General features: G+C 42.2%; 1 long non-coding RNA gene across 1 annotated transcript; it reads left to right on the top strand.

The window, feature by feature from the left end:
• Positions 1–3,275: 3,275 nt before the first annotated feature.
• LOC109482584 lies at positions 3,276–5,400 on the top strand. Its single transcript, XR_002140967.1, has 3 exons — positions 3,276–3,487; positions 4,621–4,723; positions 4,985–5,400. It is a non-coding gene; the product is annotated as an uncharacterized LOC109482584 (long non-coding RNA).
• The last annotated feature ends 1,911 nt before the right edge of the window (positions 5,401–7,311 follow it).

Below are 7,311 nucleotides of genomic sequence, written 5' to 3'. Positions count from 1 at the left end.
CAAATCACTCTGTTAGATAGTCATTTCACAGTGGGCAGAAGCCCTTTTACCAGCCCAAATACTTTTTCACCAAAAAGTGTGTTTTTCAATTTTGTTGTTTTCATCTTTTAGCTACTTCTTGTTTGCATCCCCTAGCCAAATTTTGTTGAAAAAAGATAGATACATAAAACATTACTATGGTATAACTGCTAGCGTAGCCAAGCCAACCCCCTTGTCACATGCCTAGGTAGCGGAGGTCGTGTGGTGACCACACAAAACATGTCACGTTTTCTCACCTGTACATAATATTTCACCTGATAACATCTCACGTGTATATACTAATGTAACATTCTTGACCTATTTGCTCACAGTGCATTAAACCGTGCAAAACTAAACAAAGACACCTAAGTGTCTCCGCATTCTCAGACTGACACCCTTCAATTAAAATAATTACGCTCCAATTACAGATAATTGCGCAGTTCGAGCGGTAGTCCGCGGCTCCTGCGGTAGTTATTCTCCCATGCAAAGCGACAATATGTAGTTAGCGTTCCGTCGGCTATCTTAGTATTGCAACGGAGTAATACGACTACCGGCATGGGAGAATGCCGGTAGTCGCGATCGGCACCGTGCAAAGCATCGCCCGCAGTGCGGCGAGCGGCGCGGGTAGTCGGCACTGCAGGGGCGCGGGACTTCTGAGGTGGCGGCGTTAGTTAGAGTTGGTCCAGCAGACAGAACAGTTAAGCCGCTCCGGAGAAGGCTCCGGGAGCGGCAAAACCGCCTCCCGAATCCTGGTAGAGGCTAAGGCGAGTTATGCCGCCGAGGGACGGTTTTGCCGTCGAGGGACTTTGCCGGGGAGAGACGGTTACGCCGCCTAACAAGACCCTCGGCGGCAAAACAGTCCCTCCGCGGCATAACTCGCGTCGCTCCCCGACAAAAATTAACGCTGCCGCCTCAGAAGTCTGCGAATTCGAAGGAGGCTAGATGGGGCAGGTGGAGTCTATATTGGCCACCTGTATCCATTGGCGCGGCCTTCATTCTTTAGCTAAATTATCTTCCATACTACTATACCAGCATTCCATTCGTGTGGCGGCCAATGGTTACAGGAGGCCAATGAATACATGCGACCAATATAGACTTTCCTTGCCCAACAGAATCTGCTTGGAGATTAGGATACATCCACAACTTTTGGAAAAGTTGGGCTCCGAGAAACAATAGTCGATGATCACCAAGTTCTTCCAGCCGTGCAAAAAGCAAGAGAACTAAAAGGAGGTTAAAATTCAGATTTTAAACCTCCTTGTAAGAACAAGAACATTTGAATGTCCGGCGTCCCGCCACCAACATTACCGCATTGCATGACGGGATAGTGTTGGCAATGCTTCGATATCGAAGCCACCCTTTGTTTAAATTTGGTAGATAGAGGGGTACAAATGATACCAAATGGTGAAGTTTAAGATTGACATAAATTAGCCATCACCGTGTACATTAATTTATTATGTATCTTAACACATGTATACATGTCATTTGTGTAAAAAAAAACAGTTTGTTTTTCCCTTCCTTTTGCTGTATAATGATACATTCTTCTTTGCTTGGTTCCAAGCTATTCTCGGCACAGCGATTTCTTTGCAGTAAAAATGGATTTTCAATTTTAAAATCGTCGATAAAGAGAAATGATCACTCGAAAATCTAAGTAACATAATACACGTATATATGTCACGTGAAATGTACTCTTGTTGTACCGAGTCATTATAGACGTATTTCTAGACTAGAGGCATTTATCGCAATAGCCGTAATGTTTGTAAGTTATTACCTACTAGCTAGAAAATGTTCTTGTCGCAAGTTGAAAGATTAATGGGTCAAACGAAGATAACTTATTGGAAAATTACTTAGGTGTGTTCCCGTCTTAAGTTTATTAAGTTGTTTGTTGGGGATAGAAAAAAATTGAGAATTTCGAATTTATAAGATGAAAACCCTAAAGCCTCGGTCACAACCCGCCGTACGTGCTTTTTGTCCGTGCGTTTTTTGGGATGCTACGTCTGCTACGTTTTTCTCAAAACGTGGGGAAGGAGTGGCACCGACGCACGTCACTGGCACGGTTGCGCAAGGTGTAAGAGTGTGGTCTGCACGCTGCGTCTGGTCGTGAGCGGTTGCGTGCATCGTACGTTGCGCAAGTGGTAAGTGAGTTGTACGTGCTTACAACGTACGATCTCTGTGCGATTGCAACTTTACCGTAAGGAGGTCGTACTCACACGTGCGTCTTTCGTACGGTACGTACGGGGCACGCTCGTCGCCCGTACTCGCACGCACGGGTGGTGAATCCGCAGACCGCACGTAGAAAAAGTTTTACATGCACTTAAAGTTCTACGGTGTGTCTGCGTGCTCCCAAATCCGTAGGATTCCGTACAGAGGCGGTAGTCACCACGCACGGATGCTCTACGTTTCCCCGCGTTTTTTGCACGTAGACAGCACGCAAAAGCACGTACGGCGGGTTGTGACCGTAGCATAATTAAACAAGAGTTCCGAGATTTCAAACCTCCATGGCTTCACTTGTAAATGTAAATCCCATGGAGGTATGAGATCTCGGAACTCTTGTTATGCATTTCATTACGAGCGTGAAGTGCATTGATCAAAAGCGGCCTCTAGCATTTGACTGCAGGACTGCACCAATGTATTAGCAAGACCGCAGACGAAGGCCACTGTTTATTGACTGTTTGAAGCTTTCTGCACGGCGTTTGGTAAAATATCTGGACCTACGAAATACCGAAAGGTGAGGAAGCGTTTTTCGGGGAATATCTTCAAACAGTAACGTTTGCTAGTAACTTTTCATAGCCGGGCAAGCCGATCGTAAGCTTGCCGGAATTTCTCCGGTGATGAGAGTGGTGCACGCCCGTCAAGGCCTCCTGGGCAACCCGGTAAACGTAAAATATATAATCATGGTTAATGCTCAATGCCCTATTGAAAATTAACATTTTAGAAATATTCTTTTATGGCAAAATGATATTTAGAGTTAATATTAAGCTGTTTTTAACACGAAATTGTGATAGTTTGCAGGGACTACTTTGTTCAAGCGGTGTAGGACGGGTGTGTTGTTCGGCGCATGTGCGGGAAAGTCATACGGTAAAATAACCCGATTTTCAAACAAATAGACTAATCAGTGCACTGTATGTATTGGCTGCTGATTGACCAATAGGCATGTTCAATAGATTCTTAACCAAAGGTTGTTTTCTAATGTCTCTTCTGATTGGTTGAACTTAGTTCTGGCACACAATCAATTCGAAGCACTAATATTATTAGCTGCTAGGGGTCGCTCTTAAATAAACAACGTAAATTCGTATTGGTAATTTTACCACTGACAAGTACCATTGTAATCCGCTAGGCGGCATTTTTGACACGTGGCGAAAAATATGCGATACAGTCTGATAATCGACTGCACGGATGGCAGCCATTGAATTGTTTTCTGGACCGTACTGTGATGTTTGTTGGAGCAAAGTGGAGAAAGTATGCAATACAGGTAACTTTTATGAATTGAATGAATTTTATGAAGTTCTGAAGACTCTTGTCTTTCTACATATCCAAGGTATCTTTGTCTGGCGTCAGTTAAACTGCTAAAAATCCAAGGAGACGAGGCGAGGCTCGGTGTTGAGTTGATCTAGCCTTGGTACCTTTTTTCACGGGCCTAATTAATTGTGTTTCACGGGCAATTGCTGTAGGAATATGTCTTTTCCTTGCAGCCTATCTTTCTAGTCGGCCTTTCCGCTCACAGTCGTGCTAAAATTATCGAAACCAACCCCTTAAAAATGCCCCGACGTGCGTTAATGTACCCGGCGGGAGGGGAACACTCCCGGCGCCGTAGAGATGCCAGGGAGCTCCCTTGGCATGATTACCAGGCTAAAACCAAGGCGCCTCCTCTTAATACTCTATAATACAGACGCAGGGCAACTGAATTAGTCAAGACCAACATATTCTGTGCAAAGGGCCGACTTAAGAGGACGAGTTCCATGAAATTCATGGCGAAAAAGTCACCGCGTTGGAGGAGCTATGTCCTCGGGACCAGCGACAGACTTCGCCCGTGAAAAGTCCCGTAGCGTCCCCCGTAGCTGTTATACGTTGCTCGCATTCTTACTCTTAAACCAGGAAATTCAGGCTTAGATGGATTTTTTAAGTCCAAAACCAATTCCTCTAAGCCATAGGACTTTATTTTTATATTTACTCTGAAACCAACCCCGTGAAAGTTCCGGGCGTACGGAATAGCCCGGGCGGGAGGGCAGCACTCACAGCGCCGTAAACATACCGGGGAGCGGCCGATGGTCTGGCTATGTACAATGCATAGCTGAAAACCCGCTCGGGTAATACAAAGGAAGAAAACTGAGTTAATGACGACTGACATCTTTGGTACAAGTGCTCGACAAGTGTGATTTAAGGGGACATCTATGAGAGATACAATGTGTATTGGAGCATGGAGGTAGAAGTTTCAACGTTTCAACCTCCATGATTGGAGATTTTTTATTATTAAATCAATAAATGTGTATTATGAATAGCATTTAACAACTGCTTATATGATCTTTCTATATACAGTTAACGATATGATATCAGAAAAACAATAGCATGAATAGAACAGTCATCACTTTTTCTTATTTTCCTTAGGGTTGAATCGCATAACATGACATCGATTCAATGGCTCGAGAAGAAAAGATGGGGAAAACATCACCAAAGCATTCAGTCCAGGGAAACAGGTGGCAGATATGAGGTAAATTGGTCCTCTTTCCATGATTGAAGTTGAGGTTAAGTTATACAGGCATATGGTATGATATGATATATGATATGATAAATGTTAATATGATATGGTATGATATTCTACTTAAATATGATGATTGTACTAGTAATAGTATGATAGGATACAATTTCAGCAATGTTGACATGGTCAATACTGACATGACACGTGCATATGTAATGCTCAAACTAAATTAGCATTAATATTCATTATTTAATGTTCATTATTATTTGTCAGGAATTCAGCTGGACACTTGACTGGCACAAACATCCACCAAGAGACAAAACATGGTCCCCCTCCTGGCCTGGAAACTCCATCCTGATGTCGACTGCTTCTTGTCGATGCCTTCGAGATGGGATCCTGGTAGCATCCACCAGACTCCTTTGCAGGCTCAGAGGAGATCGGCCAAAAAAGGATGTTACTGACCAAGGGAGTTAGCTGGCCATTAAATGAGGGGCAGTGCAGCAGGCTAATTTCAAACAAAATTGAGTCTGATAAGGCTGATTACATACATACTGATTGCCTATACAATTTTGTTTTGTTTAAGTTTTGACAGAGATCGAATCCACAGTTTTATCATATATATGTGATGAAAGCTCCTTGGTTGTTTTGATATGAGATTTGTCTATTCTATTATTCATGACTTAAAGTTACAGTTAACTGCTGCCAACATGCAACAGAGCAATCAGTGTAATCAATGATGTGACAGAAAATAAAGTTTCGTGATGTGTGCTTCTTGTGTTTGTATGTTCAATGGGAAAATGAATGTTGACAAGTGTACTGGACTTGAACTTGAGACAGCATTAAAACTACAAAAAAGAGTTCCAAGACCTCATGATCATACCTCCATGAAATATGGGCTTGATATGTAAATGTAAATTTCTTAATTATGCAAATGACCTCTACATTAACATCAACAGCATATTAACATATGCTGGCTACAAATGTGCGGAAACACAAACACACAGACAGACAGACACACAGACAGACACGCCAAAAACAATACCTCCATTTTTCATGGAGGTAATTATCGTAATTTTCAGGCCCACGTGTGTGATGATTGCTTATTGGCCAGTTGCTAATCTTTTGTTAATTTCATTATCAAATTCAAATTTTACTCAATTCAGGTGGCACCTGTGCGTGAAACACACCGTTCCAAGATGGCGAGTGTGCATGGAAGTGGAGAATGAGCTGGTAAAAAATCCGCCCAGGAATACGCGCCACGTCCGCTTTGGTGGTACGTTGTATTCTATATTGTCGTAGATATTTTCCGGACTACATTGTGATAAATCTCCACTAAGTTAAATGAAGCAAAAAGACAGAATTTCGTAAAGAGGTTTCGGTAACTGGCCCCCACGAGTTATCTCTGCACTATGTTAAGCAACCGCTGAGGGGCGCATTTGTTTGGTTCAGTGAATATTTATCTGCAGTACATAAGTATGGAGGATGAAAAGGCACCTTAGCCACCAATTCTTTGAACGTGGGTCAATCAGTCACTAGTACTATTCAATGAGAATGAAATCAATGATCCTGAAATTTAAAAAAATTGATTTGAATTATTTCTGTTTAATGATGTTCACCTTCACTTAACTTCCAAATGCAGTAGGTTTGAAATTCTGATCATTGTTATTATGGAATTATAGCATTTCCATTAATTATGCAAATTAGGTCTTAGACGTTTTACTTAAATTGTTAAACTGTATTGTATAAGTTGGATCACTAGAGATTGCCAAAGTCCCCCCGAAAAAAAGAAAAAGAAAAAAAATAATCCCTACTTATCGACCCTAATTTTTTCAGGACTGAAACAGGAAACAACATTTTTCCCTAGGCCTAGCAAGAAAATATGATTTGATCTTGTCTTGTTGTTGGGATAAGTGACAGGAGGTTTGGTGGAACAGAGGTGGTGATGGCTGGTGCATGATAACTTGGTGGTCGTAGTCTCAAATAGTTGCAGGGGTCGAAATACCCCTCTGTGTGCAAGTTGGTGCAGGTAAAATTGGTGCCGTGCGACTAATTTTTTACCGGTGTGCACCGGTGCAAGTATAGCCTGGGTGCCATCCGAATTTGTAACGGCTACCCCGATTTTTTGGGGGTAGCCGTTACAAATTCGGATGGCACCCAGGCTAGTGCAAGTAAGCGTTAGGCATTACCACACTGACTCACTACTCATAGAAATACCTAATGAGGAACTGAAAGGGTAACAAAACCAGAATCCAGGGAGTTTTTCTTCATCTTTTGAATGATTAATAGAAGGTTACTATCAAAGTCACTGCTATGGTTAGTTTATCCCCACAACAGTGTAAGCAAATATTGGATACTGTACCTATTATTTTTGGGGGGTGCAACTATTTTTTTTTTTTGTGCAAGTAAATTTTTTTTCCATCTGCACCAGTGCAAGTTGACCCCAAAATCTATTTCGAGTTGCAAGTCTATCTCATCCAATCTTGTGCAGCACATCTGTGTAAGGTGTCTGTGGTGCTGTGCCTGTAACAAAGCGGGTTGCATGATATTTTACTTGCTACTAATAGTAAACATATTGATGTTATTTTGTAGTAAGGAATATT

This window comes from Branchiostoma belcheri, unplaced genomic scaffold (assembly GCF_001625305.1).
Source record: "Branchiostoma belcheri isolate BF01 breed outbred unplaced genomic scaffold, Haploidv18h27 scaffold6, whole genome shotgun sequence".
In the NCBI taxonomy this organism is placed as follows: Eukaryota; Metazoa; Chordata; class Leptocardii; order Amphioxiformes; family Branchiostomatidae; genus Branchiostoma; species Branchiostoma belcheri.
The sequence above is the reverse complement of the archived record's forward strand: the minus strand, read 5'-3'. Positions and strand labels throughout refer to the sequence as shown.